Here is a 27,263-nt window from a genome sequence, read left to right on the forward strand (position 1 = left end):
TTTTGAAACTGCACGACGATTATTTTCAGTCTTGAAACACAATTACAAACTGAACTAATAACATAAATTAAGTAATACTGATACTAATAAGCATTCATAAGCATACGCAAGGAAGGATAGAAAGAGGCGCTTGTTCCTTCAAATGTTGACAAAAGGAAAAAATATTGAATTATAAAAATCATTTTGCAAAAAGCAAAACACTCGTTAGCCAATACATGATTTATTATTTTCCTAGGAGAATTTCGTTAACTAAATCATTACCCAAGAAAGATGAGACACTAGCGCCTGTATGGATGATCACCATTGTACCGTACTGTATTCCGGTTTAGCAAGAGTCGAGGGTCGAATCGGGAGATCTCTTTCAAAGAAAATTATTATTACTTAGACTGTTTTTTCATCTGTCGGCTTTCTATTTGGCAATTTTGCAAGAAGAATGTAACTATTGATAAAATATACATTGTATACTGTACAAGGTGAATTTTTCACTTTCCAGCATTACGATAAGTATTCGTGTCGGGAGATACGCGGAAAAATCGACACAGGGGTGAATCCTCACTCCGTTCCTGAGAGCGTTTCACTTCTTTCCTTCTATCGTCACCGGTGCTCTCCGGGCGCTCTTGGGAACCAGGAGCGAGACGCACGGAGGTAGGGAGGCAAGAAGAAGAAAGTTTATAAAATATTTAAAAGTACGGAAACGTCTCCTATCGCCTGCGGCAATAAATTTCCACTTACATTTTATTTTCGTTTCGTTCGTAACGGCACGAGAATGGAGCAGTGTACGAGCGAACGATGGAGGCGGAGAGGGGAAAAAAACTGCAAAAAAAGAAAGGAAGACGTAAGGTGACTGAAATGCCGGAGGGGAACATCGTGGAAACGTTTCGACGACGGACGACGACCTCTTTGTACGTTAGAGAAACTGTCGCGATAACGTATAGTGAATCATGGAGAATTATGGGGAATATTGAAAGGTTAATTGCGATATTATAAGAATAAAGGAGACCGTACGATAAAAAATGGGAAAATACGTGAAATATCACTTGGTTCTACTTCTTCGAGCTCTCTGACAAGGGGAATCCTGTCGCTGCCACTTCCCTAACCCACGTCTCGCGTCTCGTGAAACGCGTCTTCCTTTTAAAATTTATGTTACAGAGCACGTTCGAGAGCATCTCGTATGCAATAAACAATGAAGACACGAAAATTTCAGCTCGGTCCTCCCAATGGACCAACATCGATTTCCGTCGTGCGTCGGGTATAAGACGGCGTTTCTCCTCCTTCCCGAGGACAACTCGGGGACGATGTGTATATTTTCCGGTTGACGATGCGAGACCTATTTAACGGGCGCGAGTCCGGTAATGGGATTCGAACTTGGCACTCTTGGGAGCCATTCAGATACGCTCGCTCCTTCTTCTTTCACCGCCGTCTGTCACCCCGAGAATGGCGGGCTGTCATGATAGATTCGATACAGTCGCTCATGGTTCATTGTTATTTAGAAACATTGAAAGATGAGGAAACATTTTTTAAAGATCTGTTGAAATATCGAGCTTTATAAATTTCCATGTAAAACAGAATATGTATATATATATACAGAATAAACCATTAACTCGACATGTTCTCAAATGGATATAGTCATAGTAATAAAGTTATAAATAATGCCGTAATAAATTCGTAAACATCCGTAAAAAAGGTATAGGACGGTTCATAGATTCTTCTCGCGACGCATTAAAAAAATTGAACGAGTTTAATAAATAATAGAAAGAACATAGTCCGACATGTGAAAATATAACTGATTAAAGATGAAGCTTTACTTGATTATAGCTGAATCTTCATGCCAATATTGTGTAATTTTATATATCTTTTTAAATTCGTTAAACTACGCGCCAAATAAATTTTCGATCTTGAAACACCAGTTATAAGTTGAACACAAAAATGACAATAAAAATTAAATTAATGATTAATTTAATTATAATGATGCCATCAAGCATCTATTATCCCCCCCTCCCGCTCTAGTAAATACTAGTTTATTGAGAATACGATGTGTTTAGGCAAAAATCTATAATGCACATGTTCCAATCTTATTAACGGGAGAGCCTTCACGACCGGCGGTTTTTGGGGCAGACTAATTCCAGATCCGTGGTTTTCTGAGACGCGCAAAACAATACGCGACGTTCAAACGTAGCGACCAGCGATCTCGAGTGGTTTTGGTTACACTCGGTTTGTGGTTCATTTGTCGCAAAGGACCGTTTGCCATCAGAAAGGCTATTCAATCCCGCAGCGGTCACTCGTTACGTTAAGTCCATACGCGAAAACTTAACTGTGCATCACGTTTCTACCTTATTCAACATTATAAAATCTGGAACGCTCCTTTGCTAAAAATAAAATTTGCAAATCTAAGCTTTTACTAAATTTCACTATAAGGTATGAAAAGAGAAATACTCTATGACAATATATATTCGCACGTTCAAATGAGCGCGCAACCAGGATGCTAAAATATATATCCTCTCATCCGCATTCGTCCTTTGGCGATAATTTAGCGGTCAGCGAAGATTTAACGGCAAATTAGCTAATAATTACTAGCAAGCTCCGTGCCGGACGTTACCTTAACTCGAATGCGATTATATTTCTCGGGCGTTCGAGTCCGATAATGGGAATGCAAGAGCTGCGAAAGCGCTGACCTGGCCCCCCATTATCGAAATAGCAATTAGAATAAATCAAAAGTACGCCAACTCGTGCAATCGGTGCGCCAATTCGTTGAAAATCATGGGATACGTTACAATCTTCTCTCCTAATATTTCCGACTGGCCTTGTAATTCAGTGGAAAGTTCGGTGCTAATTTGAGTTGCAAGCCAAAATACAGAGAGGACGTGTTCGGACAACCGATCAAAATTTTAGTCAACATTTTCATTAAATTTGAAAATACTTTAGAGTGCAAAATGCACAAAAACACGCGAAAAAGAAATAAATAAAATTCCTATTTCTAAAAAATATTAGAAAAGCAAAGATTGAAAGTCATCATGAACTTGAATCTTTATAATTAATTATAAATAATTAATTGTGACAAGTACTGACAAGTTTATTCGCACATTTTTAAAAAAACTTGAAAAATATATATTATAATTGTTAATTCAATCGTATTTAACAATTTCTCTACTCCATATTCAGTTATGCACATTGAAAACATCTACATAGCTTCACTCGAATAACGCTATCATTTTATATATGCACGCGGAGACTACGTCCGGTCACGTGGTCAAGTATAATCGAATTTTATCCCGAGGGAGATTAACGTCTCGTCCCAATCGCGTGACATCTCGCCGTACTGTCCCAGAAGATAACCCGACTCTCTCTTTCTCTCTCTCTCTCTCTCTCTCTCGCTCTTTCTCAATGGGGTTTATAGTTTTCGGATGTCGAAGAACCAGCACCAGTCAGTGAGGATGGTTCATAGATTCACGTGGGCAAGGAAGGGAAGGCAAGGAGAGATACAAGGGGGGAAGAAGCAAAGTGCTACAGCAGGGTTGTGCTCGATCTTCTCTATCCAATTACCCCGACCATCGGAGACTCGCCAACGGAGACTTCCGGCGACAATACCTCCGGATCTCCCTACTTTCCCCGGTGCCGCTTGACCCACTACCCCTCGACTTCGAGTATTTCGCCCTGGGGGTGCTCAACGTCGTGAAGACGTCGCGGCGATCCCTCCTTCTCCCCCTTCGTGACGAGGCGCCACAACCAAGGGTAAACACGCGAGCCTACCGCCCCGAAGAATGACACGCGGTCGACCGGAGGATCGTCCGTCGTCACGGACGTCGTTCTCACGGAAGGTGCAGGCGGGCCAACGACGACGAGACACCCGGTAGATCGGATCCAGGGGACATCTTACCGAAGGGAGAGACTCGGGTGGAAATTTGTCGATGTCCTCGTGGCGTGATCGTAGGATCACGTGTTGAGAATATCCCGGGAGCTCTAGCTCCTTTGCTGATAAATTATTTAAAGAAACAGGTGCAACGCAGACGAGACAAAAATTTTGGGTAAAGTGACATTGCGGAGTTAGAAAAAGAACGTGAAGAGCTTAGATAAATAGGTAATATCTAAAAATGTATTAGCAGTAATTATATGACGATAAAAACGGTAATTCCGATCAAAGTCTTCAATGACATTTTTCTGAAATATTTTCAGATATCTTTGTTCGATCTTGTTTCACTTCCGATGTACGGCAGTATTGTCGGATATCGGAAACAAGGTCGCGTATTGAGATCCACTGAAGTCCAGTGGCTGTCCGCAAGAATTTGCCCGGTCAAGAGGGACGGGAGCGGTTGGTTTATCAATCCACCCCTTCCTGGATGGCAGATCCGACCGGACGAACGAACGTTAGAGCGGGAGGAGTTTGGCTTAGTGCGGTACTGGAAAGCACTTGATCTTAGAGAAGCGGCCACCTCTATGGGCAGCTCAAACTACGCCAAACCCTAGCCAGGCGGCCTGCCCGATGGTGGTTTTGCTCGTGCCGAGAGGGTTAAAGGCCGACACGCCAACGAGTTGGGTAAACGCCATTTAATGGAGGACGGTAATGTCATCCGTCCAATTTGTGAACAATTTGGTTCGATGTCTTTTTGTTTGGACTCGGCGCGACTCTTGCACAAAGCGAACTAATTAGCAAAACGCCATTCCTCGGGGGTGCATTAATTACGTAGCGAAGTATTCATAAGGATGCGTCAATGTTTTATTCGCCCTGATTCGTCTGACAACTGAATGCGATACGACGAACTTTTCTCTTCCAACGAATAAAACATCTCAAAATATCAACTTTGTAAAATCAATATTTAACTATCAATATAAGTAGCATTAAAATAACATAGAAAAACAATATTAAAGTTAATTCATTTGTTAGTATAGGTAGAAAAACAGTTTCATTATGTCTCATTTTTAATAAACTATAAATATCTACGAGACAAAAGCCTCTTCAATTTAAGTTTGTGTTCAAGTACACACATCATATGTTTATACACAGATACGTGTACCTCGCTAATGATCAAGAATATTCCATCCAGTTTTGAATATCGCTTTCGACGAGACCTCGAATAAAGGGACGAGACGTTTTCAATGCCTGATTATGGCGTCGGACACGACCGCGTCAATTCATCTCCGAAGAGAAAAGGCTCCCCCGCGATCTAGCCGTGTCAGATATCCTGCCAGGAATCGTTGCTCAGGTGAAGCGCGAAGTCGGAAGCCCTTTTCTATATTATTCGCGATGAATAACGAGACCACTCAGTCATTCCCTCCAATTTAAGTGTAACGAGCCACACCGATACATTCCTTCTTATTCTTTTTCCGGGTCTCCGTTCTCACCCCCACTTACCCAACTCATCTCATGCCATCCGCCCTCCCCCTCTTCTTCCCCTTCACCCCTCAACGTGATGTAATCCCGCACAATCCAGACATTTTTCACCATTACTCGAGCGGCCGTAGCGATGGCGGGCAAATAATTAATTTCTCACGGAACTAACGAGCGCCGCTTTTCTTTTCAAGCCCACGGTGTATTCTATATCATAGCCGATTCAAGAAAAAGAAGAAACGCGGAAACGCCCAGTGGAAAGAATGGTGCAAAAGTAATCGCACGATAATATCCAAGTTTCACCTTAACCGAATCCTCTAAATTTAAGAATACGAATTTATTAATTAAATATATCAGTTTTCGAAGAAATACTTTATTAAATTTCACATCTAATAAATGTGACACTAAACGTTGTTATTAGTTGTTGAGCGATTCTCGATATTGCGACTCACACGACGCGAGACACTTTAGTTTAGTGTGAATTTCCAAAGCCATTCGCATAATCGGAGCTTCTTCCGGGACGAGGGGGCGATACCGTTCTCCTTATGAGGGTGCCAAAGCACCCCGAAGGGTAGTTCGGAGGTCGCAGTAGGTGCAGGGTGGGAGTTGTTTCACGATAGTTTGGACGATCTATGACCCGAGTTCGCTAAGAGACCACGAAAGGGTGGATTTACTGGTCCGTCCCGCGTTCACACCACACAAATCCAAGTGACCGCCCGGACCCCCTTTCCCATCCCACGTCGTGCGACTTACGTCTACCGAACTATTTCCCCATCGTCAACCATGAATCGCCACGACGTGCGATGTTCGCCGGAAGCGAACGCTCACCGCACCGATCTGCGAACTAGGATCTTACCGAGATATAGTTGTAAAACAATTTTGACTCTGCATTGGTCGTCATCAGTGAATCGCTTTTAATTTACATTAACGAAATGTTTAATCTGTATCGAGTCAAGAAAAAAATTTTGTTGATCATATTAACTTTTCCTACTAGCTCATTTCTGTAACATGATAGTTATTCTATTAAAAAGTATATGTGTGACGGTCCAACTTATTTTATGTATAATAATTGTAATAAAATAATAACAGATCATATAAATATTTAGTAATAATAATATAAAAAAATTAATTAAATCAAAATGCTACGTATATAAAACATTGCAATTATATTTAAACTTCTGAGATAAATGTAAGAATTTTTTTTTTAAATATATTATAACAATTGATATAAAAGCGCAAACATGATGCACGACAATGCGACGGACGTTATGATCCAAATCGCCAATCGCGACATGTTGATCTAATGAGGAAGTTGGGTCTTGCACTAAGGAGGGTTAGCTGCATAAATTGTTTGTTTGTTATTGCACATCGTTAATCCGATGTTTAAGCAGCCAGAAAATATTCCGCCCGTGACGATGAGAGCTCGGATATCTTTTGAAAAGGGTGCGGGCGCTTAGCATATCGTAAAAGCAGTAACTGCGCCTCGAAAAAAGCGAAATGGAAGTCGGTCGGTCGGACGGTCGGGAGAGAGGGAGGACGACGATACGCGCGCGTCATGTATCGCGCCATAAAGATTACTACCAGCTCGAGACTTTATTGTCACGCGTTATAAATGATGTCGCGGATGTACGCCAAATATTCAAATGACATTTTTATCCGCCGGTCCTTTCGGGCGGAAGGATTTCGACGAATCGCGGCGGAAGGAGAATCCGAATAAGCCAGGAGCGATGCTTCCATATCGAAGAAGACATTAGGCTACACACGCTAACTTGGATATTCGCGGAAGGTTGCACACGATTTACGCGTTCTACGGATAACCAGGGGAAGATCGTTGCATCGATCCACGCGATTGTCGTCTCGTAATTGTCGTTTTAATCACTGTACGCATTTTTTAACATTTGTAAGAATTTTTCCCAAAGCCTCACGCCACCACCCCAACTCGCCTTTCGGTAAAATTCCCACTTCGGTCGACGCGACCGAGGGTGGAACAGTTGATACGGAAATGCGGCGATTTCTCAAGGTATTAAGTGAGCCTGCGACCTTTCATATTAATAACAATAATAGTACACAACGTCGGGCGAAAGCTCGAGAGAGAAGGAAAGAGAGAGAGGGCAGGGCTGTAATCTGGTTGCGAGCGAAGGATGAGGGTAACTTTTGAGGCCAGATACAAATTACACCTCATTTTTATGCCATTTTAATATCGCCACGCGTCATTAAATATCCCCTCGCCGCACCAGCCCTGCGACTCTACCGTGCACACCGCTCTGTGGCGTATCCTATATACTTTCGTAATGGCATCTTACAGGGAATGAAATATTCGTACGCACCCATTAGCGTCTCGAAGGCGGAAGCCCGCGAAGCCGCAGAAATCGCACGAAGGAAACGTAGCGGCAATGAAAAATCGAGACGATTTTAAAAACGGTCGCTGATGACGCGTTCCGGGCGAAGAAAAGGAATCGGGGAGAGTTGAAAAAAAAACCCCGGGCGCTCCTGTATTTTATCAGTATCAGCTTAAACGTGCCAGAATTAATAACAAGATTTACGCGGGGGTAACTCAAATCAGATTTTTGCTAAACTCTCCTGCAAAAGAATTCAGCGCTGGAAATATAGTAGGTGGAAGTAAGAAAAAAATAAGAAAACGTGAAAAAAAAAACTTTCTTTCCGTTTAATACCTTTTTAAACGCTGCGAATAATTTCGCGAATTATTTGCGAAGTTCGACTTTTATTTTCTCCCAATCTTGTATTCAATCGTTGTTTGATTTAATTGTGAAGTTGGGACTATCTGTAAAATCCCGGAAACAAAGTTACACGGGATCACGAAGATCGCGGAAGAGTAAATGTCGCTAATTTCAACTTTACGTTATCGTAAACTGCGTTTCGTAGCCTGAGCACTCTCGGCGAGAAGTGCCGTGACTTTATTGGTGGAAGAGGAGAGTCGCCTTTATGCTCGTATCACACTCCAAGTTATGCTAATTTTAAGAAAGAAGAAACAAGCGATTTGCGACGGAACGACTCCGCTCGCCTGGACCCGTTCCTCGCTCACCCCTTTACCAACCCCTTGATCGTTGTAACGATCGCACGCGCATCGAACACGTTCATAGCTTGCGTTTACGACAATGTCACTTGGTCTTTTGTTCGACGAACCGACACATTCGACCGTACGCGACGATTTTATGGCGGCTTTTACGAGTCGGAGAAGCGCGTTTCGAAATTGGGATTGTGGGAATTACGGGGTGTCTCTCTCTCTCTCTCTCTCTCTCTCTCTCTCTCTCTCTCTCTCTCTCTCTCTCTCTCTCTCTCTCTCTCTCTCTCTCTCTCTCTCTCTTTCTCTCAGGAGCGTAGTCTTTGTGCATCATACAGACCAGACGGTTTTTCCCTTTTATCTCGTGACTTTCGTCCTTCAAAGTTCGCTCGTATATGATTAACCGACTTCTTTCTCGCTTGAACATACGGTGAAGTTGAGAAAATGTAAAAGTGCCACATAATTATGACTTACCACTTTGCGTTCCTTTCTTCAACTCGCAGATGCCGCTCATCTAAAACAGACAAGATACGTAATGATTTTCTCGCAAAAAAAATATAGCCGTTTTGCGTGTGTAAAAATAATGCTAATGTTTCATTTGTCATTTAAATCTTCTTTACACATATATTCTCAAGCGACATGTATCGGAGCATCTGCATTATCGAAAACCCGCATAGAAATCCGCATGATGTATTTTGAAGTGAAGCCACGAGCAGTAAAGAGTCCCTCGGACCGCTCGTTCTCAGAGGGTTAAAGGGTTAACGAGGCGGAAAGAAAAACAGAGCGAAGAGAAGAATGAACACGTCTTCTCAAAAAGGCTTGAAGGATACATTTTCCTAATTTTATTCCGCGAAGTGGACCCTTCACCGCCGGCCGAATTGCGTGAGGGGTGCGTCTTCCAAAAAAGGAGCAAGTTAAAAAAAAAGCACAATCAGCGAAATCCATTCTTGGCACTACTATCTCTCTTCCTCTCTCTCCCTTTCTCGCTATTTATTACATTACACTGGCGCACTTCTAGCGCGTCGGCTCTTTCCTTATACCTGAATTGAAAATCTCTCTGCACGTGCGAGATGTATGCGCACCGACGGCTCTAAGCAAATCGTGTTATCCTATGCCCGGCCAGTCGGCCATCTCTGTGCGGGCCCGAGAGGAATTAAAATAAATACATATCTTAATTAAGCTCCGGTGTGCCATCTACCGGGTGGCTAAAAATGATGATGCAACACAGAGGAATGAGACCAAAAGCGGAGAAAAATCATGTTACGTCAAAGTTATTTATGTGATACAGAAAAATGTCGAACGAAAGAACAATTAATAAAAACAATTAATGTCACAACTCGATAGTATTAAGAAGATAAAAGAAACAAATATCGCGGCTAGATTGAATTAGCGAGCGAATTTAATAAAAAGAGATCTGTTTTACGTTAGGATTTCGAAGACGAGGCTTCGATCCCTTACCTCGAAGAAATGTCTGAAAATACACCGATCACCCGGTATACGCGCATTATACATATGGAACCATCGCACTCGTTGCTTTATTCCTCTTTATATGCACATTCGAATATCCGCAGGCTGCATCTCAAACTTGATTCTCTCAGTCGGCAGGCAGCGTTAAGAGTTTTCTCGGAGATTCAGTACGTCCCTCTGCGCGTGTTTCCTACATTTTTCCCTCCTCCTCGTCATCGCGTCCACTCGGAAAAATATATTCGACGAGAGATGGGGAGTGAGAGAGGGCGCAAGGGAGGGGAGGGAGGGGGGAAAGAAAAAAAGGGCAAGCAGGCAGCTCGCGGTGTGCGCGCGGAGCTTTTTAAGTGGGCGGCGCCGGGTGGCGCAAGAAATTCGGTGAAATTTCGCGCAAAACGGGAAAAGAGCCGCGGGCGTATTGGGTTACGCGAATTCTGAAATCCGAGACTTTATGAATGATAAAGCGTCGGGGTGGGCCGCCGCCTCGTCGTCGAAAGGAAGGTCCGACAACGCGGACTGGAAAAAGACAGGGACAACGGGAAAGAGACGAGCGAGCGAGCGAGCGAGCCGGTTACCGCCTGGCCGTATAATTAATTTTCGTCGAACGCGAAATCCGTTTAACATACTTTCCGAAACTCTCCAGCCGGTTTCGTGACGAGCCACGGAACAATTTTTTTCAAAGGGTGCGCCGCCGGCTGCCTGGCCCTTTTACCCTCCCCTCCCCCTTTGCTACCACCCCCATCGGCGTGAGGCGGTAACGGCGGCGGCAGGGGCGCGCGTCCCGCGCGCTGTATATTTGTGAACGGTGCTTAAGGTCGCCGGCCACCGCGCCGCGCGAAATCACGCGACTAAGTTGCAGCGGCAGCCCATTACGCTCGTTTTCGACATGTAAACACGCGACCGGCGCAACTTCGTTTGACGTACAGAAATTAACGTACAGCGATCCAAAGCTGCGAAAGAGGAGAAACGGAGGCGGGCGAGGGGAGGGAAGGAGGGGGTGTGGACGCGGGGTCGAAAGAGAGCGCGAGAGGTCGGAGGGAGATGGACGCGGATGGACGTAACTAGACGTACTTATTATTATTTAGGGGTGCAAGCGCCGGTGTGTGGCCCCTTCCGGGCTGTCAGTTTCGCAGAGGCGAAATTACATATTCCTCGCAACGACCGCGTCGAGACGTGCGAGCAGTACGAGACGAACGGGGACGGACTTTTTATTTCGCCGCTGCCTTTGCTGGCCGGCGCGCGGCGCGGCGGTGTCAAAGCGGCCGGTTCTCCTCAAAGTATAATTATTTTAGTTACAATTAAAAATGTGCAGACCCGCCGGCGACGCGCTCTCGCCGGCTTCGCGCCGTGAAAGCGCTTCGGACTTGGCTCTCTGCGCCATCAATCTTTCCCCGTTCTTCGTATTGTCCGGCGCGCGCGCGCGAGCTTTTGTTCAGCGCTAAAAGGAACCCGTCGAAAGACTAAGAGTTCAGAGAAAAATAATGGAACAATCGAGTTGTTATTATAATCCGAATGAAAAGCGATACTATTCGACTTGTACGACACGATATCACTTTATCGTCGATATAATTGCCGTATAACATAGTTATAAAGTCGTTATATTTACGTAAAAGTTACAACAGTTATATTTGCATTCACTGGGTACCTTATCACTTATATTTTTTAAGTGTCCACTTTGAACTTTTTGCGAAAGAGAAATGTTGATGTAACCTAGATACAAAATTTAACGTTAATTAATACGAGGACACGTCGTTATGATGTTGACTTGTGGCGTAAGATCAATGCAAGTTACCAGTAAACATGGCCGCTAGGCTAGAGATTTACTGCGTTCGTACCTCTCGAATCGGCGGTAGGACGCGGACAAGGCTACCGGTGCGCAATTACTTTTAACGAGGACCCTAGCCGCAGAAAAATATGGCCCGGTAGCAAGAACTTTCCCAATTTTAATCCGTCATTCGAGACCGGCTATGCCGAGGAAGAAAAAAAGAAGCAGCAACTTTCGTCCTCCTGTAACAAGTTGTCGTTCGGGTAGGGAGGTGAGAGGGCGGAAGGGGAAGAGCAAATAAAGGGGCGCGGTACTCCGAGAGATTGCGGGCGAGGACAAGAAGGAGCGAGGATCGAGAAGCGAGAGGAGGAGAAGGAGGAGCAGGATCGGGAAGTGAACCATAAATAAAGGAATTAGTTTTTAATGGACGTTAGTCACTATTAATTGTGGAAAGTTAACCCCTTCCTGTACCGGTCCGTCCTTATCCCCCCGTTACTTTCCCGCCCTCGATCCTTCTTTTCCCCCTTCTGTCCCTCCTTCTCGCGCCTCTCCGAGAGATCGCGCTTGTCCTTTGAGACTGACGGGGCCCTTAGTGGCAAAGGAACGGACGAACAGCAAAGGTACGGGAGTCTGGTAGGGGGAGTCTGAGAAAGCGCCAGGGAAACACGGCGCGGCCTTTATTTTACATTTCCACGGGCCATTCTTTCTTTGTGCGATAATTAAGTAAGCTGAAGCCAACCGCTGGCCGGCCCGTCCATTCATGTTCGCCTCGAGCTAGGTTGCCGGCCAAGAAAGGGTTTAAAAATTATCTTCCGTCAGTTTACCCTCACTTGTGAATTATTTTGCGACCAGTGGGTGGTTCTTAAGGTGAGGTCGGCTAAAATGAAATTCTTGCTGTCCTCGGATTGCAATCCCGGTGTAAAATTCATACCTCATTCTTCTCAGGTTCTCCGGTCAGTTTTTATACTCACTCGTACGTGTTTTTCCTTTTTTACAATTGGTAACCATATCGCGGAATTAAATGTTGTCGAAGTACCGTTGAGATAAGTCTCGAAAAGGCCCGCGTAGTTTTGCAATTTGTTCCTGTTGTGGAAATAAAAAAAATCGTCCTGCCGGGACCACTCGCTCTCAATACGCGATCTCTCATAAGCGCGCAACACGTCAGGCTGGCGCCCGAAACTTGGCGCAAACCGTACGCGCGCGTAGACGATCGCACACCCACGCGAGATATTACGTCTCGCAGACTGGAGCATGGCGGAGTTATATTAGACAGGAGCGAAGAGCTCTGGTGGCAACTGCCGTCTTTCACTTCGTACTGAAACCCCGTGCGCCAAGAATCTTGCTAATTAGATATATAAGGAAGCTAATTGTAATAAGGTGGAGTCGGGTGTACATGAGAGAGCCTCCAGCCACCCTGTCCCGCCCCCCTCCCCCCCGCCCCCTTCTCCCCCTCCCCCTCCCCCGTCGTTCACCCGCCGGCACACGTACATACAGCCTTGGTACGCGCGTACTTTCCCTGACATTCGTACTCATCCGCCGCGGTGCTTTGAAACCGAAACTGCCACTGAAGAGATCCCGACGAATCGCGCTCAAAGTAAGCGCAATTAATTTGAATGACGGCACGGTACGTGTAGCGCTGCATGAAATTCGGTTCGTGACGGAAAAACTGAGGAACGAAGTGAAATGCTTTCAGACATAACGATACCACGGCGTAGGTAGGCGTACATCGGTATCTTCGTTTGTGAAGTCGTCAGCGAAGTTCGTTGTGTTTTGTTTTATCAATATCTCCCGCGAGAAATTTAATGAGTTGGAGTTTAAATCAACCCCGCATTCCCCGAGCCGGGGTCAAAATTAATTGACTAACAGTAACAGCCAATAAAAGGCGTGTTGTTTAACAACGCGGCATGCAAGCGGCTCGCAAAACGGGATTAGTTTAAATTTCTTTACGTTAAATATGAATTTACATCGCCGTGCCAAGTCATTTTGCTTACCACCCCCCCCCCCCACACACACACACATACACACACATACACACACAGAGCGTCGGAGAATGAAATAATATCGTTTTCGTTATCCTACACACGTCAACGTCTACCGTAGAGACTGAAGAAGGGAAAACGCTATGGATCCGGCTTATTAATAGATATCATTTACGGTTGCTATTTAGGATTTCGGTCACCCCCACGATCGCACCAAAGACGTTCGAGGGTCGTTCGTGAGCAGTAGAACTTTACGAGGAACAGCGCGGGAGAGAGGAGATGGAACGCGTTGTAGTTATAACGAAGAGGTGAGTAATTTAACCCTTCTTAGACTCGTCTTGTCTTCGCCATACCCTACCCGTCGCGTCGCCCACCCGCCGTGTCGTCTTATCACCTCCCTCCTCGTGCTGTAATCTGCGACCCCATCGTTCAACGTTGGTTTATTTAGACCTGGCCCAAGTGATCGCTTGATTAAATACGTTTCCCAGTGATTCCGCTTGTGTCGCACATTACACCCGGCAACCGGAAAAATTTGAGGACGCGCGTCAAGTCCACGCGATATATCTCAGTTGAGGCTGGAAATTATGTCTCGAGAGTATAGTTTAGTGGTTAAAAAAAAAAGCGTGCGATTCGACTGAAATAGTGTCAACTATTATAATGCATTAAGGAGCACAAAAGCGGTTGCGCAGGATTAATGGTATTGTCTACAAAACTCGAAAACGGAATAGCTCAGCAATGACGCTATCTTACTGAAAATTATTGACCGGCTTGCGCTTGTTTTTTATCTCGTCCGCGCTTTGGACAGGGGAGAAGAGGGAGGCTGATATTTAAGGCCACAAGTTTCGGTCCCCGCGCGCGCTACTACGGCCGACGCCAAGGAAGCTCACCCCCGATAGGGACAGCGAATTTACTGCTCACCGTTTGTATACCGGCGAGTTTCTACCCGAAAGCTTATAATTTTGACGACCCAGATAAACCGCTGCTGCGAGCGGCGCGACTGGGGAACAGTGCCGGGAAGTCCCCGTGATTTCTGTTGCGCGTTTCGGTGCCGCTTGCCATCCCAGTTAGAAACTCGGGAAGTCCTTGGGCACGGAAACATCGTGATTCACGGAAACTGCTGTATGGAAAATATGACGAGCGTCTTCGTCCGAACTTTCGCTGTACACGACACGTACACTGTCCTGAAATGTTGAAAACGGAAGATACACCCATTGAATAATGAAGAATAGTGACTTCGTGTCAAAGAAATTCACTCTCTAAATAGACATCTTCTAATACTTCTCTCTAATGGACATCAATTTCATTAAAGATCATATCAAATAAAAATAACAATTTTTATTATTAAATATAAAATTTTCATGTATTGTTTACCCTTTTAAATCTCAAATTATTGTCTCGAAATTTTGTGCTTTATGTGTTGTCGATAAAAAAAGAGTATAATTCCTTTGGAAACAATTCGGCGTAACAAGTTAATGTCACGTTATCAAGATACAACGGCGGATCCGTAATCTTCAGCGGAATCACGGTGCCATGTTTGATCGTCGACTTTACGGGAATTAGGCCTCCCCGGTCGGTCGGCGGCAGATAACAAAAATACGAGGCAAGTTTTCGGAGCCCATAACCCCGCGGGCCCGTGCGGACATTAGCATAGTAATGAATATTATTACATTTCGGCTGCACACTCAGTTTAATTCCATCTTCCCAGTCGTAAAGATAATAAGCGAGTGGCTGCTGCTTCGCGCCGCTGTATTCTCGCTAGCACGCAGGGGTTGCTCGCCGTGTCGAGAAAAGGATGCGAGCAGAGGGGTACGTAGGGGGAGGGGGGAGGGAAGGGATGACGGAGGTGATACGGGAGGGGGGGGAGATGGTGGTTTCGAAGGAAGTGGCGGAAGGTGCCGCGGGGGTGGCACGACTTTAAGAGGTTCGCAGGAGGAGTAAATATAAACTTGGGAAAGTGACAAAGATAATTCTAATAAAAGCGACGACGACTGCGACAACTGCGAAGACGACGACGACGAGAACGACGACGACGACGACGACGACGGAGAGCACTCCCGGTTTCTCCCCGCTTAATTCGTGACATATTCCGGCATTGCATTACTTTTGTCCCGCCTTCAACCCCTCGCGGCTTCACACCCGGATTCCACGGCCCTCTTGAATTGCCCTTTTATGTCGCCTACTTGCTAGTGTCTCTCGACTGTGTGTATATTTGGAGATTTATAATTACGTCACCGATCGAAAATAAAGTTTCATAAGGACGTATTAAATAAACACGCAAAAACCTTAAACGCATAATTAAACGGATTTTCTCAACGCAAGAAAGATTTCAAAAAGCAAGCTGTCGCACAAAGTGTCGTAATAGAGTTCAATTCTTCCCCTTCGTTTGCAACCTGCCAGAAAAAATTTCCTAGACGTCTTGCTTTATGCTGCAGCAATCATTCAAAATGATTCCGATGTAAATCGACCCTCGTCAATGGATACCAGCACTGAGAAAAACAAGCCGTCAGTTTGACTAAATTTTTCAACTTGATTAAATTTCCTTGAGTTAAATACATAAAATACTCGAACTTCAATCCAAATATTTATATGTTTAATTGAAACACACTCAAATATCTGACCGGGGGAATTTAAGCAAATTGAAAAATTTAGTCAGATTAACAACATTTTTTTCATCACGCACACACACACACACACACATACACACACACACACACATATATGTACAGTATACGTAACTTGTGATCGCATCGCGTGAGCGATGTCATCACGATGAACTCTCCACGCGTCGATCGCCATTCGCTCAATTTGCCAGATGCAACCTCGCGGCCGCGATATTCCACGAGCGCGCCGATACGCGCGGCGTCGCGCCACGCCGCGGCATATTTTCCACGGCCGAGCCGACGGACGACCATGCAGTATGTATATTTCCATTCCGCCGTTACGAGGTGTGCGGGATGATTTTATATGCAAAGAGTAGTTTAGAGCTAATTGTTAATAATAGGATTGGTAAGGTGGGAATTCGCCCCGACGGCCGACCACCCTCCGAACCCTCCACCATCGCCGTCCCCTCTGCCCGCCCGACCGTCCGCGCTGACCGTCTCCCTCCCTCCCTCCCTCCCTCCGTAACGCATCTCATTTAGCACCGGAGTCAGCGCGTTGCAGATCTGCTGTCCGTCCGTCTGTCTCTCTGTCCGTCCGTCCGTCCGTGCCGCTCGACTGTCCGTATCTACGTACGTACACGTACGTGCCCGCGCGCCATTTCCGTGCGGAATATAAACGCATATATGTATACACGTCTACATACGTGGATATGTATAAATGCGCGCCCGGTACCGGCACGTACGGCACTACCTACCTACGTATTATTACGTATAAACGCGTAATTCTGAGTTATACGCCGGCCTTGTTAATGATAATTAAAACGCCTCGCTCTATACTTTTTGCCTTGGAATATTTTCTGAAATTCTCGCCGGGGATAACGGCGCCATCCGCGTGTCCGGCACCGCGGCATCCCCCGGACAGCCCTTCACCGTCCGCCCCATTTCCCTCCCTATCTGCCTCCCGCCCCCGTCACATCTTCGCGGACCGCAGAAATTTTCCTCGACGTCGAGGCGGCGGCGGCGCGGCGTCAATGAAGATCCGCGAATCCGCTTATCGAAAGCGGAAAGGGAAGGGGGAAGGGGACGCGGCGCTTTATTTGTCTTACCTCGCCTGGAATGCATAATTTCGAATAACGAAGAGAGATAACTGAAACGCGAGAGTAAATTATTCCGAGAGGCGACGTGGTGCAGAATCCGAAATTTAGATATCGAGTGCGAAACATTAATACGTCTACGTGACACGATTCTTCCGCGTTATCCCCTCCCCCCCCCTCTCCTCGAACTTGGTATTTTGCCGTTCCCCCGGCAGATTCCGACGCGCAAGACGGATCAGTCGAAAGACGAAGAACGGGAATGGGCCAAAGTCGCGCTTGCATGTTGATGTCATACGGACACATACGTATGAAATTTAAATTCCGGAAGCGACGAGGACATTCGTAGACTTCTCCCACCCCGATTCTCTCCCGCTCAACATCGAAGCCGCGGGAATAAAATCCAAAACCCTTTTATGCGGCGGAATTGAGAGAGGGAGAGAGCGCGAGAGAAAAAAAGATAGGAGAGGGGAGGGGGGGGGGAGGGAAAAACCGGCCGCGTATACTTGGCGCACATACATAAAACATACTTCTATATAAAATCACGGATCCACGACGGGGGCGAAAGCTAGCCCAGCCACCTACTCACCCGCTGCTCATGGTATTAGCCTATAAAATCTTGAATTTTGTTCGAGTTTTATCGCAACCGTGAACGTAAAAGCAAAAGGGAAACGCACGCGAAAGAGAATTCTTTTTTTTTTTACCGGAGGAGGACGCTCGTCCTGCAGGGTACTTGCGTGATCATTGAGAGGATATGTTCGCCCTTTTCACTGACGTCGTCTAATTAAAAAACGAAAAAGACGGAAGGGAACAATGTGACTTCTGATATTCGTAAGATAAGATCAAAATTGCGTTTACTCTCGCGGATGTTATGGCTGCGAATTATTTATATTAATTACGTCCCTATCTTCAAAGTTGATTCTCCCCCCACGAAGCTCAATTTGAGGATTCTAAAGGAAACAACAAGCGAAATCGCATTAAATTTATAATGAGTATCGCACTGACGTGAGTGTTGGGATTAATTATGGAATTAAAGTAAAGGCTTCATTATAATTAATTCCGGCTACATCGCGCGCTGCAGGCGAAGTGGATCCGGTTGATACTTCGAAAGTTGGCGCGGGGGGATCATTTCGTCGATCGCGAGCTTTCGCGCTGGTTTAGGAGCGAGGGGGGTACGGCATTTAGATCTACCCCCTGCGGAGGGGTGCCGCGAGTTGGAATACATCGCACAAAATATGGCGGCCAATGCGCGATTCTCCACGGGGCAACTTTACAACCCGGCCACCTCCTCCATTCTGCCTTCTCTCTCTCTCTCTCTCTCTCTCTCTCTCTCTCTCTCTCTTTCCCTATCTCTCGCTTTGGTCCCGCGACTCATCGGCATGAATATTCATTATTCGATGATATTTCTCGAGCACCCTCATACCCCCTATGCGCAAGGAGACTTTCCCGTCTCGCGGAGGATCGTTAATTCGCAACAACGATTGGCAGACCTTGCGTTCGATACACACGAAGCACGATGTGTCTCACGTATATTTCTATAGTTCACAGCAAAAATAGATATGTGAAATAAGAGAAAAACTAAATAAAATAATTTTTCTTTAAAATATATAAAGATATTAAATGCAAAGCAATCATTCAATATTTTTAATAATTTAATAACAATAGCAGCATCTACACAAACAACTCACTTCACACATTACAAGCTCCGTTTATCCTAACTTTAAAAACTGAAGAAATGTGCTGTCTGAGGTACATACTTGGGAAACGCTGGACAGCCGAAAATCAGTCGATTCATCCGTGACAATTCGTACGTGGTGGCACTCAGTCAGTTGGCAGCGCGCTGTTGGTCGACGCGGTAGTCGACAACGGTAGTGAAAACGGTTGTTGAGGTTAATACGTAGCGTAAGAAGGGTAACGTTAATGCGCCTCCGTCCTGAAATATTCAAGTCCGGAGTCCGTCCGCCGTGCGGAGAATCTGCGGCTCCGTAGATATTCAGCGATATTCGGCCCCGAATGCGTTACGATTTATAATACATGCCGCGGATGTAGGTACGCGGGTGGAGGACGGAGAAAGAGGGGGGAGGGGAGAGAAGGCAGATAGGGTTAGCGAATTAATGAAAGCCAATCCACGTGGTTCGCCGGCCCCTGCGAGCGAGCCACCAATTTCCCTCTTCTAACGTCACCGCGCCATAAACAAGCCCCGTAGACTCGGATAACGAACAGCCCTTCGGCTGATATCGAGGGTGCGCCACACGCTCGTCTTCGAGACGATCCTTCCGTCCGAGTCACGATAAGTCGTATTGTTCGCACCGACAACGTCGCAAAATTTCGAAACGCAAGCGTCATCGTTCCTGCGACAAGTCGGCGCGTTGCGGAATTATTTAAGATATATAAAATGTGATTTCTAGACAGAAAAATTAGACAATTTGTATGGAAAGAGTCTTAAAAAATTAAGAATAATTCTACAAATTGTATCGTTTCCGTTTAATTAATTAAGCACGCACCGATGTCGTTACAATCCGCGAGATTTGTTACGTGGCACTTGCCCGTGACGCGACTTTACTTTCTTCATCAAGAGCACGCTGCGAAGCGACCGATAAAGATTGCCGAAGAAGTTTCCGCCGAGACCGTGGCGTTCGGGGGGAGAGGAGGGGGGGGCGGGTTCCTTAATCTCGCCGCGTGAAGGACAATAATTGATACGAATGGCCGCGAGACGGCGGGAAACGCCGCGAACCCTTTAAACGTGTTCCCTGGCCTATAAATTAATAAAGTATCCTAAACTTTATTATGACTTTAATGAAAATAATTATTAAATATTATGCGCCGTAATGTCAACGCGACCCCCGGCCTGAGCCAGCAGCTCGTCGCGGTGGCGACGTAGTAGAAACACACCGGCATGGGCGGCTCGGAGGAAACGCGAAGAAGAAAGGGGTGGGCCCGCGGAACGGGGGCGACCGCGGGGGTGGTTTGTCCCGCGGAATTAAAATACGACCCGGCCGTACGTTCTCATTCCGCGACAACCGTGACAATGAGACTGACGAAACGGCCTTATACCCGCGTCAACGTTCCCCGTGCGTCCCTCCTCTACCGGTCTCCCGGTTACAAAATCGTCTCTTGTTACAGTATCGCCGGCGTAACACGCCGACAGCCTACACGAACCGGCGCTGTACTAACAAAACGTTATGCGTTGCCTGCGTGCCAGCTGAAGTTGTCGTATCATCAAGGCTTCGTACCAGTGCCCCACGCTCCTGATGAATTACGCTTTTCTCTCTTCGAACGGCGTAATTACACATTTCTTTCGCCACGATTCTGCGTTCAAGCATCGTATTAGTAGCGCGGAAAATTAAGAGCTTAATGCACAATTTGATAACGTGTCGAAAAGTGTAGAATGACACACAATTCGTTAATCAAAATTGTACATTAACATTGCTACAAAGTTTTACGTTTACGTTTATCACAAAAATAATGGAAATCTTGACTGGACGATATCGGGTTTATTAAAATCACTCGTTATTTCAACTGTGCGATCTCTCCCCCCCCCCCTCGCGCCCAACGGAATTTGTTAATTTTTATCCTTGCCGTTGCCGGCCGGAATTTACCCGCGAAACTTTCGAGGTAAGCTTAATGAAACGTTTCAAGAAACTTCCCTTTTAAGTGAAGCCTACGCAACTACGTCCGCTCACGTGGAGGGGTAAATACGGTGGCATTTACGACGCGGCGTTAGCCGCGGAGTTACCGGAACGATAACCGCCGTAACGGCGCGACTACCCCCGCGGCTAGCGGGAGCCCGTAGCTACCTCCCCGTCGGAGATTCTTCCGGAGGCAACTTCCCAATTGCCCGCGGAGACACGGCCGCCGAAGTGACGACGGTGGTGGCGATGGCGATGGCGGGGGTGATGACGACGGTGGTGGTGGATGTCCTCGAGGTCGACACAGTACGCGATGCGAGACACCGCGGGGATAATTAAAAAATTAACTTTGTACTTAGGTGCGCGAGAGGGCAGTTAACGGAAAGTTGAAGTGAAAATTCGTGTTTTTGAGGTAACGCAAAAGCTACGTTATTACCCCTTGGCGCGCAGCACCGCGACGGCGACGGCGGTGGCGGCGGCCGCCGGCAAAAGCACAAAGCTGATGAGTCGGGAAAAGGACTAAATGCCTTCGTACACTTCTGCCGAGGATAAGGGCGGCGAGGGGGCGGGCGAATGCGACTGGAGGACGCGTGTACGTCCGGGGTAGCCGGTAACTCGCATTCGTATTCGTTTTCGCAACAAGCGCGCGCGCGCGCGCTTTATGTAATGGTAGCCCACATACACACGCATACGCGTCGCATCCGCGGAGATGGACCGTTTCGGCGCGAGCAAGCGGAATATTATCGTTAGTTTCGAAAATGCAAGAGTCGGCCGCGGAACGAATCGTCTCTGCCTTAAATACGGGACGGGATACCCACGAATTACCGCTGGATGCGCGCTCCGCTCTTTCAGAAAATACCGCCCTGCCTCCGTAAGTGTGGTACAGCCGTGCGAAAGCTATTCCGAATTCATGGAATTGCGGAATCGGGTATTTCGAGAAAAATTACGAGCCCATTTCTTGAAATACGTACAAACAACTCACATTGAAAAATACACAGTGGCAAAATTGATCGAATCATAACATCGTTATGAATTTCTTTTGAATATTCAGAGACTTTTGGAGCAAATAAAGATATTTGGAGCAAAATATTTGTTTAAAAGATTGATATTAAAAAGCCACTTTTGTCGATTCTCTTCTTTGAATTATTAGTTATGATATAGTCTTAGATAATTGCTATGTAGTAAATTTCATGAATTTCATCAGTCATTGTGTCTTCCGCCGCTGCATATTTTTTTCATAAAATTTTTAATGTATTGTGTCATAAATCGTTCAATTTATTTCGTTGATAAATAGAGGAATTTCCGAAAGTTGAGATCTCTGAGGAAAATTCACGAAAGTCGCAGACAAACATTGATTATGTCGACCGGTTAAATTCGATCAAAGAAACCTGAACACATACAACGGTACGAACAAAAAGTCTTCGAGCAGAAGTAATGAAAATTGCAAAGAGCTCGAACTCGGAATACTTCCACGCGTATATAGATTCGCGCTCCGAAACCACCCCTCAATTCCAACTTTCGAAACGAGCCTTCGCAACGCCGAGCAGCATCACAGCACCGTCTTTGTTAGTTTTATCGTTGTTCTCGTAATGGGATCCATTTGGATTCTAATACAACGCGGAGGCGTCGACGAGAACGCCAACGACAACATCACATCGACGTGTCGTTTTTACCGCAACTATCGTTCACCCTATAATATTTTCATTTCTTGTAACGGTGTAAAGTTAATCGAAACTGACGAGTGCTTCGTTATAAGTAATACGTTAATAGAAATTGCAAATACTCTTTTACATCTGCAACATAATATACTTTAAAATAAATTATGTAAAAATAATGTAGATGTTTTAAAATAAATAAAATATTTTAAAATAAATTTTAAAAATAAGGAAGAGTTAGCTAATGCATATCACTTATTTTTTTATTACATTTTTTTTATTAAAAGTATTTAATTTATAAATTCATGCAATTAAAAATGCAAAACATCATTATTAATATAATACCTTTTTTATTAATAATTTATGGAAAAAAGGAATCAAATATAAATAGATCAAATAATAATAAATAATAATAAAAAAGAACGTCGAAACAAAACTCAAATAGATTAAATTTATTTTGACAATTAACATATTTTATTAATTATTAAGTTTATTATTTATTAGTCTTAGATTAATATCATTTTAGTAAAAATTTATAATAAAATTCTTCCAAGTGTCACATCCTTATATTAACTATAATTTTGATGGTAAATTCTAAAAGAAAATTCTCTCCGTGTGTCAGTTAAAAATCTAAAAATATTGGATAAGTATAATTTAAAAGACCGGTACGCAATTCAGCAATTCTCCCTTCTGTTATTTTTTAATAAACTTTTTGAAGTACTTTTACAAATCTCTTTCTTTTTACAGATTTTAATATAAAAACGGGCAGTCTTTAGAATTCCTCCGCATTGTTATCATATTACTGTATATTCTGCTGTGCATTCTCATTTAGCCGTCGGTGTTCATGCACAGCCGCGTACAATCTAAAGACGTTTTGATCGTCGCGATGCAAAAACGCAAAGGGCCATACACGTGGCGTCAACCGACGCATAAGGTCACTCGAAAAAGGGCGCAGTTGCAAAGCGAGAGAGAGCGGTGAATGTTTAACGTTTAACGAATGTTTAACGTCAGACGGCCGTCGAGAGTATCGCGGGACATTCCTCGCGGTTACGCGAGCCGGTGTTCTCCAACACAACGGGATTGAAAGCGCCGCGTTGCAGTACGATACACGACACATTACCGCCAAATGCACTTCGCCTTTATGAACGGTGACTCGCGCGATGCGCCTTCGCGGGCGCGCGGGGGTGCACTCTGTTGCAACGGCTGCGGCGACGTCCCGCGTAAAAGAATGGCGCGCGTTGACAGGAATGGCGATTCGTGTCTCCGGCGCGCCTCTGTGTTCCGGGTGATTATGACGTAAATTATGAAAGAAGATCCTTGAAAGTTAACGCTTCGGGCCATGCGCTCTCTGCATGCGAGGACGGAGTCCTCGTGGATTCCGGTAATTAAGTGAGCACTGACGACTAAATGACGTTATTATGCGCGGGGTACCACGCGCGAGAGAGGATGTGCAAATGCTGCGCATCGCGTGCAAATTAGTATGCCATCATCACAGCGATACGCGAACGTAACGAATACGCGATATTTCGTTCTTTGATATTTTAAGTTAGAAATATAGAAAAATATCTCTCGTATTATTCAAAATCGAATTCTTCTATTTATAATAATAACACACTTTATTTAATCAAAAATAAACCTTTTGTATAAACATCACGTTTCGCTAAGCCGTGTTACGCGGACGAATTGTTTCTAAGCAAACTCTTTTTCCCTTACATAATTTGGCAGATATTTCATTTCATAATTAGTGTACGTTGATAAGAGAGAGAAACAATTAGCCTTATTGGTTGCGTTAGCTACGCGGCAGAGACGTAGAGCAGCAATAAGGTGAGAGCCCCTGCCATCCGCTCGCGGTTCTTCGGCGTAAATCTTGAGTTACTGGTTGAAGTGTAGAAGATGCCGTGATACGGGGGCAGGTGTCGCGGTAAACTCAGTTAATTAGACAAGAGGCAACCATCACCACCCCTCGACACCCCCGAGGCTTGTTAATAACGCGTAATTACCGTTATACACGACGATACACTCTTCCAGGCCCACGTTGCAAACCCCATTAGATAAGACGACACCTTATTATACGCAAACTAACGTCAGTATATCGCGCGGCCACAAAACTTCGAAGTCCTGAAGCTCGAGCGTACCTGGAGGGCTCGCCTTTCCCCATTGAAGGTGAACGATAATCGTACTTCACGGCGAGAGGAGCCGAGGAAGTCAAAGTTATTTGCAACCTGCAGTACTTGTGAATTATTTAAAACTTTTATTGTTTCACAAGGTAAAGATTAAAGGATTGGGATCGTCGTTGCGGCCTCCGTTGTAACGGAGGTCGGATCAAAAGCACAAATCCGCTGTGAAACAGGGATACTTCGAAATTTATTCGACCCGACTATTGACGCCGGATTCGAGTGCGACGAATGCAAAATGATTTTAAACAAATGTCGTATAATTTATGCGTATTTTGCATAAACGCAAAAGAAGAAAGAGACAATAACGCGGCATTTCCATTCGGTAACTCGTACGCTCGATGAAGTCACACGTGTGCGCGACCCTTTTCAGTTGGGTCCGGGCAGCTCGTTACCGCTCAAGGAATACCGATAAATCAGGCAGTGTTATGATCAACGAAGTCGAGGAAGGAGCGAGCGAGACGGTGACAGTGAGGTGAGGTTACAAGTGTCCCCCGAGTACGGTGGAGCCCCTTCGCAGAGGGTGTGGAATCTATCCCTGTCGTATACCAACTATCTCTCTCTCTCTCTCTCTCTCTCTCTCTCTCTCTCTCTCTCTCTCTCTCTCTCTCTCTCTCTCTCTCTCTCCCCGACTCATTAAATACGGTGCCCTTATCCTTGCAACGAGAAGACGACGGCCGAAGGGAGCGCGGTGGATTTTCACGTATATGCAGATACGTATTTTGAAACATCGATATTAAACCGCACCCCGACCGCGGGAGCAATGGCGTTACTTTCGATTCACAATGAAGAATGCCAACCCCCCGTCGATACCGCGCTAGAGGGTTGCAATGAATCATTGCGATCAATCGATAACCCAACGTTGTCTTCACCGATACGAGAGCTCGATGTGAATTTCACTATAGAAATCTCAATAGAAATTGTAATCTTATGGCAAGATATAAAAACAAAAGAGAAGATAACTGAGAAAAGGATTAATTTTCACAACTTTTTAGCTTTGCAGGGTACATTACAAAACCAATCAAATATTTTTGTATTCCAAATATAAGATATAAGCGTGCTATCGTATCATGTATTAATTACATCAAAGTAATAAAATTGTTCATTAGAACTTCGATACGGCAAAATAAACTGTGGAAGCGACTATGACTGTTCCTAGCCTCCTAACTGATATTTCCTAGCCTCTCGTTTCGCCGTAGCGAGCTTCGTATCGGCATTCAAAGGGCGCCAATGACTACCATTCCCGGGAACAAGCGCGTCCCCCTTCCTGAAATTTCATTCGCTACCTCGGAGTCGCGAGACCACAGGCATCCCACCCGGTCCCCGATGCCTCGCATCAAACATATTCAAATACGCAATAACGCATTATGATTTATTTACCGATACTTTATACGCGTTTCGCGAGAGAGTGTGTTGCGCCGTGCTTCATGGCTCGTATGAATATTAACGAGCGTGTGCCATCACGCGCATCCCCCATCGTCCCATCCCTCTGCCTCCCTGAGAACGGCACCCCGCGTCCTTCTTGCACGAAATAGGAACGTGCATGCGTGTATGCAAATATATATCGAGCTAAGTGTATTGCAACTCGCGGAAATCCAGCGCCGTGAATCTCCCCTCCCGACCAACCCCCCTCTCTCTCTCTCTCTCTCTCTCTCTCTCTCTCTTCCTCTCTTTCTCTCTCGCGGCGGATCACAACCTCATACGAAGGCAGAGCCAATATCCGAAGTATCTAATATGCTTTTGTAGTCTCTGTCTGCCGGCGCGCAGACTGGCTCGTTGTTTTCCGAGTGTATCGCCAATATGAATAGCGACGTGCCGTTATCCTTGCATGAGATTGCAGAGAATATTCCGGAAAAGATAGAAATTAGCGGGAATGTATCTCGCGATGAATTTCTAGCGGACATCTTGCTCGGGAAGAATTAATTTTATTTGAAACAAAATTTAATTATTCGAATAGAAATAAATGTAGTCGATCTGACTCAGAATCTAGTGGCTGGCTAGTCACAGTTACAAGTATAGTACTGCAAATCAGAAAGAATTCACTAAACTACTGTCTAATCACTACACAAAGGTAATAATAACAGATAATGCTGCATTTTTTAAAATATCTAGCTACTGTTTCACTACCAGTTTTGGAATGATTAACAGACTGAGATTGAGTTTATTTTATTTTATAAAAAAATATTCTGTTTATTAAATAAAAATCTATACAATACATAACGCGAACTATAGATTCATATGGTATACTAAATAAATAACAAAATACAACAAAAAGACGATGTAAATATTCCAGATTAAATAGCCATTAGGTGAAGTTATGTTGCTAGAGACTAGCTATGTAAGACACAACTTTTGACTAGACAGACACGAGACTTAATTTTTATTAGAATAAGAATTTAATTTCATCGAAATAGTAAAAATAAATGATCTGAAAGTAAGACTCCAACTCCAAATTTGAATCAGAATATTTCATCAAGTTCCGTCCTTTCAGAGATTAACTATAGCCGATATGGACCAAAATTTTAAACTTTATCTTCAATACATTAAACTCAAGAATAGCA

The 27,263-nt window shown here is 45.0% G+C and overlaps 1 long non-coding RNA gene across 3 annotated transcripts in view; it reads right to left on the minus strand.

The window, feature by feature from the left end:
* LOC105836861 overlaps nucleotides 1-27,263 on the minus strand; it is a 184,742-nt gene that overhangs the window by 108,922 nt on the left and 48,557 nt on the right. For all 3 annotated transcript variants that reach the window (XR_004962675.1, XR_004962676.1, XR_004962674.1), the window contains exon 4: nucleotides 8,820-8,859. This is a non-coding gene — a long non-coding RNA (uncharacterized LOC105836861). The remainder of the gene's footprint in view (nucleotides 1-8,819; nucleotides 8,860-27,263) is intronic.

Source organism: Monomorium pharaonis, chromosome 3 (genome assembly GCF_013373865.1).
Source record: "Monomorium pharaonis isolate MP-MQ-018 chromosome 3, ASM1337386v2, whole genome shotgun sequence".
Lineage (NCBI taxonomy): Eukaryota > Metazoa > Arthropoda > Insecta > Hymenoptera > Formicidae > Monomorium > Monomorium pharaonis.